Source organism: Nicotiana tabacum, chromosome 15 (genome assembly GCF_000715075.1).
Source record: "Nicotiana tabacum cultivar K326 chromosome 15, ASM71507v2, whole genome shotgun sequence".
Classification (NCBI taxonomy): domain Eukaryota; kingdom Viridiplantae; phylum Streptophyta; class Magnoliopsida; order Solanales; family Solanaceae; genus Nicotiana; species Nicotiana tabacum.
Genome location: NC_134094.1, coordinates 99,822,637 through 99,835,049, shown reverse-complemented (window position 1 = coordinate 99,835,049; position 12,413 = coordinate 99,822,637).

Sequence of the window (12,413 nt, the reverse complement as noted above, 5' to 3'; positions counted from 1 at the left end):
GTTTAGAAGTGTTACTTACTTCGAACAAGCCAAATCCAATACCGAGCAAGCCAAACGATGCTCTAAAAATGCCATCCCATGCGTACCGACCTCTGAACGGCTCAAAACTAGCCAAATGTAACTCAAGAATATCAAATAATGCCAAAGAAAACAAACCCAATCGATAAAGGTGGAATCTTTAATCAAAAGTCCAAAGTCAACCAAAATTCAAACCCGGGCCTGCACCTCGGAACCCAAAAAACTCACAAAATTTAACAACACATTCAATTATGAGTCCAACCATACTATTTTCACTCTAATCCGACTTCGAATCGATGTTCAAAACTCAAAAATTTACTCAATGAAACTATAGACACCCCCCCCCCAATTTCTCTTTTGAATTCATCCACCAAATGCCAAAAATGAGAATAGATTCATAAAATATAATCAAATATGAATAAAATATAATCATATATGAAAATTGCTTCAACAATCGTCTAAATCCGAGGTTTATAGCTCCAAATATGAATAAAATGACCAAACCCTTGATTTAAAGCTTCTGTCCAGCCATTTTCGCTTTTGCGAACAAATGAGCCGCTTCTGCGATAATACATCCGCTTCTGCGGAACCAGCTGAAAATTTAACCCTCGCACATGCGAACAAAATATCCGCTTCTACGACATTGCAGGTGCGAGCCATCATCCGCCCCTGTGCAAAACCTCGCTTCTGTGCCCCAACCAACCGCACCTGCGCATCCGCACATGCGCTCAAAACTCCGCTTCTGCGATATTCCTCACCCAGCCTTTTCTCGCTTCTACAAAGAACAGCCCGCATCTGCGAAGTCGCGTCTGCGACCAAGACTCCGCAGATGTGGCTACACCAGCAGCAGAAATCTTCAGCAATGCGACAAGAGATAAAAATGATCCTAACCATGTCCGTAACTCACCCTAGCCCCTCGGGACCCCGTCCAAATTTACCAACAAGTCCCATAACATAATACAGATCTACTCAAGGCCCCAAATCACGCATAACAATATCAAAATGATAAATCGCACCTCAAATCATATATAATGAATTTTGAACTTTCAACTTCCAAAACTCGTGCCGTAACATATCAAATCAACTCGAAATGAACTCAAATTTTGTGCACAAGTCCCAAATGACATAACAAAGCTATCCCAATTTCTGGAACCACAATCTAAATCTGATATCCTCAAAGTCAACTCTCGGTAAAACTTATGAACTTTTCAAATCTTCAAATTTCTAACTTTCGCCAATTAGCGTCGAAACCTTCTAGAAATATCCAAATGCAAATATGGGCATTCACCCGAGTCTGAAATTACCATTCGGACCTAACGAAACCATCAAAACTCTATTTCAAGGTCAAATACTAAAAAGTCAAACTTGGTCAACTCTTCCAACTTTAACGCTTCAATAATAAAATTCATTCCTCCAAATCAATTCCGAATAACCTGAAAATTAAAACTGAGGATTTACACAAGTCATAATACATAACACGATACTTCTCAAGACTTCAAATAGCTGAACAGAATGCAAATGCTCAAACCAACTTACTGGGTTGTTACACTTGTGGCACAAGATTTTTTGCAAATATCCTAGCATTGATTATATGGAGATATATTCTCCCATGGTTGATGTAATCACATTCAGGTATCTTATCAGTTTAGCAATTTATGAAAAACATGATATGCATCATATGAATGTTATCACCGCCTATTTATATGGCTTACTGGACAATGAAAGTTTTATGAAAATCCCTGAAGGATTCAAAGTGCCTGAAACATACAAAGATTCCCGGGAAACTTGTTCGATAAAGCTTCAGAAATTCTTATATAGATTGAAGCAATCAAGGCTCATGTGGTATAATCGCCTTAGCAAATACCTATTGAAAGAAGGGTACAAAATTGACCCAATTTGTCCTTGTGTCTTTATAAAGTACCTGGATCTGAATTTGTTGTAATAACTGTGTATGTTGATGACTTGAGTATAATTGGAGCTCCTGAAGAGATTCCAAAGGTAATAAAATATTAAAAAATAATTTGAAATGAAAGATCTTGGAAAGACAAAAAATATTTCTTGGCTTACAAATTGAGCATTTGAAAAATGGAATATTTGTCCATCAATCAACATACACCGAAAATATTTTGAAGTGCTTTTATATGGATAAAGCTCATCCATTGAGTACCCCGATGGTTGTGAGATCGCTTGATATAAATAAAGATCCATTTCATCCTCATAAAAATGATGAAGAACTTCTAGGTGCTGAAATACCATATCTTAGTGCAATTGGGGCATTAATATATCTTGCTAATATTTCTAGATCAGATATAGCTTTATCTATAAGCTTGTTAGCAAGATTTAGTTCTTCCCCAACATAAAGACATTGTAATGGTATTAAGCATCTATTCAGATATCTCTAAGGGACTATTGATATGGAATTATTTTACTCAAATTAATCCAAGTCACAACTGATTGGTTATGCAGATGCAGGATATTTGTCTGACTCACATAAAGGTCAATCTCAAACAGGCTATTTATTCACATGTGGAGGACTGCCATATCATGGCATTAAAACAAAGCAAACTATGATTGCTACTTCTTCAAATCATGCAGAAATAATAGCCATTCATGAAGCGAGTCGAGAATGCGTTTGGTTGAGTTCAGTAACTCAACATATCCAAGAGATATGTGGCCTTTCATGGGGAAAGGATATTCCAATAACATTATATAAAGACAATGTTTCATGTATAGCTCAACTAAAAGAGGGATATATTAAAGGAGACAACAAAGCATATTTCACCAAAATTCTTTTTCATGTATGATCTTTAAAAGAATGGTGAATTAGATGTTCAACAAATCCATTTAAGTGATAATTTGGTAGATTTGTTCACTAAGGCATTGCCGACATCAACATTTAAGAAGTTAAGATACAAGATTGGAATGCGTCGTCTTCGAGATATCAAATAAAGTTTTTATCAGGAAGAGAATTACGCGTTGTACTCTTTTTTCTTTAACCAAGGTTTTGTCCCATTTGGATTTTTCTGGAAAGGTTTTTAATGAGGCAACTCTTAATGCGTAATATGTGTATTCTTTTTCCTTCACTGGATTTTTTTACCAAGTTTTCACTAGTAAAGTTTTAATGAGGCACATTATCTATTAATGGACATCCAAGGGGGAGTGTTATAAATCCTGCAAGTGAATTCATCCACTTGCAACGATGGATGTCTTCCATAATAGGTTTCAGAATGGTTTTGTATTCATAAAAGGTTTTGGATTGGTTTTATACAAGTAACATGTTTTGGATTGATTTTGTAACAACGAAATATTTCTATAAATCTGTTCATTGATGAACCTATTCGATACAATTGAAAATAGAAGAAATCCTCTCTTCTAATATTATTATTCCATTTTTCTTCTTTCTATTTCTCTTCCTTCTCTCTCTAATCGAGCAAAATACCTGCTTCTAATCGTGAATTCTCTGGCTGAATCATCTAGAGTTAATATAACGACCCGGTCAGTCGTTTTGAGCTCTAGCACATCGTTAAGTGGTTTGAGACCATGAGTAGCTTTATTTCGGGTATTATGACTTGTACGTGTGGTAGGAATTGAATTTCGGGAAGTTCAGAGTTGATTTGGAAAGAAAATTCTAATTTCAGAAGCTTTAAGTTGGAAGAATTCACTAAGGTGTGATTTTTAAGTAAATGACCTCGGAATCGGGATTTGAAGGTTCCAAGTTCCAACAAGTTTGTATGATGGTTTTGGGTTTGGGTGTATGTCCGGATCGGGTTTTGGATGATCCGGGAGTATTTCGGCGCTTATTACGGAAGGTTGAAATTTGGAAGAATTTCATAAATTTGGGTTGAAGTGTATTTCAATGTTATCAATGTCCGTTTGGAATTTTGAGTCTGAGAATAGCTCCGTATGATGATTCTGGCCTTAGGAGCGCGTCCGGAAGTAGATTTGGAGGTCCGTAGGTCATTTCAGGGTCATTTGGCAAAAATTAAAAATTTGGATAATTTATAAAAGTTTGACCGGGAGTGGACTTTTTGATATCGGGGTCGGATTTTGATTTCAGAAGTTGGAGTAGGTTCGTAATGTCAATTATGACTTGTGTGCAAAGTTTGAGGTCAATCGGACCCGATTTGATAAGTTTCGGCATCGAATGTAGAAGTTTAAAGTTCTAAAGTTCATTAAGCCTGAATTGGGATGTGATTCGTGGTTTTAGCATTGTGTGATGTAATTTGAAGTATCGACTAAGTCCGTATGGTATTTTAGGACTTTTTGGTAGGTTTGGTTGAGGTCACGTGGGGCCTCAGGGTGGTTGCGGATGGTTAACGGACCAAGTTGAAGCTTCAAGGATGGTTGAAGTGCACCAGTTCTGGTGTAATCGTACCTGCGCAAATTTGACCGCAGGTGCGTGACCGCCAAAGCAAAGAAATGGTCGTAGGTGCAGTTTGGGCGAAGCTGGGCAGTGACCGCAGGTGTGAAGGGTCATCCGCACCTGCGAGATCGCAGATGCAGAGGTGCATCGCAGGTGCGAGATTGAGAGAAAGCCTGGGGCGCAGGTGCGGAAGCATATCTGCAGATGCGAATGCGCATCTGCACATGGGAGACCGCATATGCGGTAATGGGCTGGAAGCCCTGGATCGCAGAAGCAATGGGAGATCCACAGAAGCGGGACCGCAAATGCGGTCAAGTAATCCGCAGAAGCGGAAACTGGGCAGAACATAAGGGATCGAACTTGGACATTTCTCCATTTTCATTTGGGATTTTTGGAGCTCGGTTCTTGGGCGATTTTGAGGAGACTTCATCATGTAACACAAGGTAAGTAGTTTTTTACTTTTTGTGAGCTAAATATAAAGTTTATAAGGAGGAAAATTTGGAAAAATTGTGGGATTTTTGAAAGAAACCGATAAATTTATATTTTTGGATTTCGACCATGAAATTGGACATGGAATTTGGAATAAATTATATATTTGAGTTCGTGGTGTCATGGGTAAAGTTTATCTTCGAAATTTTTTGAAATCCGGGCACGTGGACCCGGGGGTGATTTTTATTGACTTTTCGAACAGAGTTGGAAATTGTTGTAAATTGAATTATAATGAGTATTAGAGTATATATTTATGGATTTGCATCTTTATTGACTAGTTTTGGAGCGTTGGGCACCGAATTGAGTCGTTTTAAAGGCCTGGGAGCCGGCTATGGAATTTCGGAGCGAGGTAAGTCTCATTTCTAACCTTGTAAGAGAGAATTAACCCCATAGGTGAATCAAATCATTATGTACTTCTATTTGTGGGGGGCTACGTACGCACGAGGTGATAAGAGTCCGTACGTAGCTACTATTATGCTTATGTCCGGGTAGTCTAGGACCCATATCATGTTGTACTTGCGATGTTGCGCCCTGCTTGTTAATTTAATTGCTTAAAACATTTAGAAACTCGATAAGGGAATTGTAAAAAAGGGTTAAACTTCATTTACTTGACCATTAAACGAGAATTTGAAATTCTTGGAATATTTACCCCTTAATAAATCTTGAATTGGTTGTTTAATATATTTTTTCTCTTTTGTGGAGCGGGCCGAACTCCTCGGTAGCAGATAGATGCATCTATAGTCCGTGCCGTTCGACCCTCGGCAGTGTACAATTTAAATATTATGTTCGATCGGGTTGTACGACCTCGACATAATTTGCGCATGATTGAATTGGTTGCTTTGAAATTTATGATAATTGATATTGCTTCATTGGCGTGAGATACAAATTGATAAACGATGAAAAATAAATTTGGAAATTTCTTATTAACAAAAGAATTATTCACATATTTCATGATATTGAGCTTACAGCCGTTCTACAAAATCCATGCTTTGTTATATCATTGATATTTTAATTATAGCCCATAGTAAGTGTCGAAGCCGATCCTTCGTCACTACTTCTTCGAGGTTAGGCGGGATACTTACTGGGTACGCGTTGATTTACGTACTCATACTACACTTGCTGTACATTTTTTGTGCAGGTACATATATGACTAGTGGCCTCGTGAGAGCAAAGGCATGTAGGCATGCCGAGACTTAGGTGAGTTGCATTCCATAGTACGACCCGCAGCCAACAGAGTCTCCCTCAGAGTATTTATATTTTTCCTGTCCAATTTGTATTCCGGACGGATGCTGTATTTTATTTTATATTCCTAGTTGATGCTCATGCACTTGTGACACCGGGTTTTGGGTGATTTGGGTTGTCCTGTATTGAAATTGTTTTAAAATATTATTATTTACACTGTAGATTTCATCTTTTACTGTTTAATTGAAGAAAAATATGATTTCTAAAATATAAAAAAATGAGAACCAAATTAAGTATTTATTTTTTGGCTTGCCTGACAATGATGTCCGGCGCCATCACGACCTTTAATGAATTTTGGGTCGTGACAACATGGTATCAGAGAACTAAGTTCACTTAGGTCTCACGAGTCATGAGCCAGTCTTGTAGAGTCTTGCGAATCGGTATGGAGATGTCTGTACTTATCTTCTAGAGTCTACAAGAATGTTAGGAGCACTTCCCTTCTTGATCCCTCATCGTGCGATTTGATTCCTTTGAGGCTTATGCCTTAATTTCCTTCCTATTCAATCTTGTGTGACATGAAGTGCTTGTTATAAATTGGGAATCGAGGAATTTTAATGGTACTAAAGATGTGGTGCGGGATATTTCTCCATGCGTATTTGATTGGGCTATTGTCGTCGCCTTGCGTAAGGTCGTTCTATCGTTTCAGCTCGGTATCAGTAATACCTAAGGTTTTGAGGTTTGGCATTGATTGTTATGACGATCTGTGTGTTGCTATCGCACAGTGTTTGTTTAATGGTAGGATGCTTGTCTATGCATCGAAGCAATGAATGACTTGGAGGAGGTTAACTCAGTGCATGATTCGGAGATCCAGTATTTTATTTCCGGCAAAGGAAAAGCAATCGGACTATGAATGTTTAGGTTCGGGTTGACGGAGTAACGAGACTTGGTAATTCAAGCATGGTGGAATTTTCATCCGTGATGTGGTGTCGTCGCCCTGGATTGAATGTGTTAAGTTCGCCGGTGTAATAGTCTTCATCAATTTGCCTTCGGGGCAGGGTAGTGTGAAATAGTGCCGGGGAAGCGACTGTCAGAGATCGCGGTGTGCAGTGGTTTAGGATTGAATTGGTATTTCTAGTGTTGATGGCTCGAGAAAGATGATCTTCGGAAAGGTTTAAAGTTGGTAGCGATCGATTAGTTCAAGTGCTACAGAGATAGATTTTGATTTAAGGCAACAACTGGGTAGCGAAGGATGAGAAAACATATGTGGGAGGTGTATTGTCGCGGTTAAGTTTCTAGATGGCCAAGTGTGAGAAGCACAAATTGAGTAGTTGCTTAAAGGAGAGGGTTTGACCAAAGTGGCAGAGTATCAGATGGGTTTTGTAGTAGTATAGCTACACGCGTTGAGGAAAGATTAGAGTGATTTGGAACTCATGGTGGACAGTGACTAAGTCTACGAACTTAATTTGGAATATTGGCTGCTATACGGAGAAGGGTTGGATACGACAGAAAGGAGTTGCATGATATGAAGAAGGATACAACATGACTTAGGATTGGAATGTATTGTCACACCTTTAGTTGATGTCCACGAGGAGTGAACAGACTTGTACGCCTGGTGAACGAGCACGAGCTCAGGATGGTTTATTGGTTTCGTTGTAATTGTACTCGGTGCAGCGTTGTTGGAAGATGTCGGCATGGAATTTCCACAGGTAGGTTATTTACGGCGAACAGGTTAATTGTTGCGTGGTGTTGAAGAAGCTTCTACGAAGAATTTTACTGGCTATCCGGTAAGAGGTCGAATATGTAAATGTGACTAGTGATTCAGAGCATTCATGAAATGGTTAACATAAGGATTTCGAGGAATTTGGTGGGTCGATTGCGCGAGGTCATGTCGGTAAGGGAGAAGGAATCTTGGTAGGTTCCAGGGTCATGTAATGGTAGCTTCAAGCTTAAGCGGGAGAGCCCCACCGCCTACGATTGGATTGCATGGTTGTCTACTTGTGAGGTTTCTGGTTATTGGCATATTGGTGGGTTATTACGACTAAGGAAATAGAACATCAGTGGTGATTTGAGCAAAGGATTTGAGAAATGTGTGCTATAATTGGCCTTATAGATTCATGTTCAAGCTTTGGGAAGACTTAGGATTTATACTTCATGTAGATGTGTTGTACACGAAAGGTGATTCAGCCGGGTGCTTCTTCGAGAGGGCGTTCATGTGCTAGCAGAGCCTTGGAATTTGATCATATTTGGGAACAAGTCAGAGTGGGTGACTCTCAACAATGGTTCTAGTGGGTTCAAAGTGCGGTGCCTAAGGATTTCGAGCCAGTAGTATGGTTAAGTATTGAGCTTTTGCAGGGGATTATGAAAAATGGCTTGGAGTGTTCTACGTTATCTTCGGTCTGCGGTGTGGCATTGGAGGAATGGGAGAAAATTACTTCGTATTCATAGAGAGATTTTCAGAATGGGTGTACCAGTTGAAGATGCGAATATGCGCATAAGTAGGGCATGAGATGGTTCATGGTTTTTGGAGACAACATGGTCTCGTGAAATAAGGTCACTCAGGATGAGTGCGGATTTGGGTTCATGATGTTTTGAATGGAGCTATTATTATTTCTAGGGCAAGTTCTGAGTATTAGAAGAAGTGGCTCGGTTGGTAGTGGTTGAATCAGCACGGTTATGTCAGCGATCGGTTTCTCCAGCGTGAAGTTATACATGTAGTTTGTGGGCTTGAGCTCCACCACAACTTGGTTGATTTGGGAGGTATTCGATTCGTATGGCTTTGTTATGTAAAGGGATTTCAGGAAGAGTTATGGCAGTTTAGATTACAACACGAGGTTGTATTTTTTGCGGTTTGGGAATTTAGTTGCGTGTTGCATTGGTTCTTCTGAAATGTGCTAAGTAAAAGGTTTCTATATGATGAAGTATTTATCCTATTAGTGGATCAGGGGTTATTATGGAATTCTGATACTCTCACGTATTGGCATGTTAGGTGCAGTGAGCTTCATAGGGAATTGGAAGCTGAGGATCAAGGTTGCGGTTCGGTGTTGACAAGAACGTCACAAGCTCGGATGATCAGGGAAGAATTCAGATGGTTAGATCAGCTGGTATTGTCTTTTAGCGTCACCTAAGATCGGTGTCCTATGTAAGAGGCTTTGTGTACTGATTTGCGACTTCTTGATTTGCTTTACAGCATTAGTGTAGCCGGTGGTATGGATGTGCAGACTTGTTACCTGGTGCGGAAGGTCGTGGGAGTGTATCCCACAGGAAGATGGTATAAGTGTGACTTGTAGTCACTTGATTGATTAAAGATTTAAAACCAAGTATGGATATTGTGGTACTATCGCTAATGTGAGAATTTATGTCTGAAGGGAGCTTAGTTCATTGGTTGCGGACTGTGGAAGTTTGTTCCGGATTTGACGGTTGTTTTTGTGTGTCGGGGGAAAGAGGGTTATTGTGGATACTTGAAAGGTTATTTTCCCGGTGCGGTACGATCAGAATCAGCTTGAGGTCCGTGGATGGATCTAAATGTGAATATGGGCTCTATATCAGGCCGGATGTGTTCATTTCAGCATAGCATTATTTTCGGAGGGGTCTTCGGGCCTTGGATGATATTTCTATTGTCGGCCTTTCCGTATAGTCTCTATTGTGACATGTGGGTTGTGAGGCAGTTTGATTATTCGCACTCGTACTGAGACCCCGTGTAGCTTGTGTTGTTATATGAGCAAGATGGCTCCCGAGATACAGGTCATTTATTGCACCTTAGTCGTGCTCGAGTTTTGTAGCGTATGGCGCTATCTGTCTCCCCAGGGATGGTATTGTGCACTTAGCGTGCTTGTGGTTGACATTTAGGTATTTCGTAGGTATAAGCATTTTGGCTTGATAGGTACTTCCCTATTTATTCTCATGTGTGGATCGGGTGGCAAGCCGCCACGGGTATATGGTTGGATCAGGTGGCATGCCGCCACAGGTACGTTGTTTGGATCGGGTGGCATGCCGCCACGGGTGTCATGGTTGGATCGGGTTGCACGCTGCAATGGTATCATGGTTAGATCGGGTGGCACGCCGCAACAATGTGATGTTGAGTGCAGTTCCCTGTACCTATTTTTTGTGTTTTGCTTCTCATTTTCTGAGGAAGGTTCATAACATCTTTTCGGTTGTTTAATTAGTCACATGGGTTGAGCAGTTCTTTCCGGAGTTCATTTTTCCTTATGTATCACATGCGAGTTTGTGGATTGTTGGCACATGGTGGCATCATATGAGACCTTTGGTAGTGTTTATGGTGGCTTATTGCCGGAACAACTTATACTGTGTGAGACGAGATTATTAGACCTGGGATAAGTGCGATCGGATTATATGAGGCATATTAAAAAGAAAATATCGTTATTTGGTTCATAATGGGGTAATGGTCCTTGTCAGGAAGAGGGACTCAATGATTTGTTGACTCGGAAGTTGGTTCTGAATTTTTACACATCCCTTATATTGCGGTAGTATTGCGAGAGTTGAAACGGGACTTATATGCTTCATGAGGTTTGTTGTGAGCATCAGATTCGTGGGATTTCGGTTGTTGTTATTAGGTGATGTTATTATGGTCATGTAAATTATGTGGTGCATGGTGTGGATTCTGTGAAGGTATGCAAATATGTATTGGTGCATCATATAGTGATTAATACGGCGTTCGTATGTTGGAAACATGCATGGCATAGAATTTCATATGTTAGAATTTGTCTCTAAAGCTAATTTGACTAAATAAAAGGGAGAATCTTCAGATTTGCTTGAGCTAATGTTCTCAACTGAATTGTGGTAGCACGGGTAGGTGTACGAGGTGTTAAATAATGATTTCGAAGACCAAGATCCTTTACCATAGATTTGGCTTTATTGTAGGATATAGGAATGTTCAACTCAGGCATCGCCTCTTTTAATAGCTCTAAAAGAGAAGTAAAAGATGCATTGCTCTATCCATGTAGACACTTCAACAAATACAGACGGATTATGAAAGATAATCTAGAGAATTCTTTACAACCAGGATATAGTTCTTGGCTTGCCTCGTTGTAACGATCCAGCCGGTCGTTTTGAAAGTAATAGCCCTGATCCCCTATTTACTATTTCTCCTGCATCTATCTCTGCTATTGTGACTTGTCGAGAGGTTTCGTTTTGGGTTTTGGAATGTTTCGGGACACTTAGTCCCTAAAACGGGAGCTTAAGTCTTAGGACTTTGACCGTAGTCAGAATTATGTAAAGACGACTCTGGAATGGACTTTCGTCAGTTCTGTTAGCTACGTTGGGTGATTTTGGATTTAGGAGTGTGTTCGAAATATGTTTTGGAGGTCTGTAGCTCATTTAGGCTTGAAATGGCGAAAGTCAAATTTTTGGGAAGTTTGACTGGTAGTGGACTTTTTGATATCGGGGTCGTATTCCAATTTCGGAAGTTGGAGTAGGTCCGTAATGTTAAATATGACTTGTATGCAAAATTTGGAGCCAATCGGACGTGGTTTGATAGGTTTCGACATCGGTTGTCAAATTTGGAAAATTCTAAGTTCTTTAAGTTTGAATCGGAAGATGATTCGTGATTTTAGCGTTGTTTGAGGTCGTTTGAGGGTTCGACTAAGTTTGTATGGAGTTTTAGGATTGGTTGGTATGTTTTATCAAAGTCCCGGGGGCCTCGGGTGAGTTTCGGGTGCTTAACGGATGGAAAATTTGATTTGTGCATATTCTGAAGTTGCTGGTTCTGGTATTTTTGCACCTGCGGTGCGAAGTCCATAGGTGCGGTCCCGCAGAAGAGAAAAAAAGGTCGCAGGTGCGCTTTTAATCTTTAGGGACAGTGGATGCAGGTGCGACGAGTAAGCCACAGAAGTGGAGCCGCATCTGCGGAAGAGAGGTCGCAAAAGCGAATTTGGGGAGGAAGCCAAGTTCCGCAGAAGCAGACGATTGAGCGCTGAAACGCATCCGAAGATGCGGATATATGTCTGCAGGTGCAGAACCGGGGAATTTAATGAAATTCCGCAGGTGCAGAGCTTTAGCCGCAGAAGCGGTTAATGGACCGCAGGTGCGGTTTAACTGGCAGAAAAGGGGCCAAATCGAGGGTTTGATTCATTTCTTCATTTTTGGATTGGGAGCTCGGGAATTGGCGATGTTTCGAGGGATTTTCAGAGAGAGCTCTAGGGCAACGATTCCTAACTTGTTTTTGGTTGTATTTCATTAATCTATAGTTGTTTCCTCCATTTAATTTCGGATTTGGATTGAAAAGTTAGGAAAATGGGGGAGGAGTTCCCTAACCGAATTTTTGAGTTTTGATTGGGATTTAGACATCGAATTTGATTAATTTTGGTACGAGTGAACTCGTGAGTGAAAGGGTGTTCATATTTTG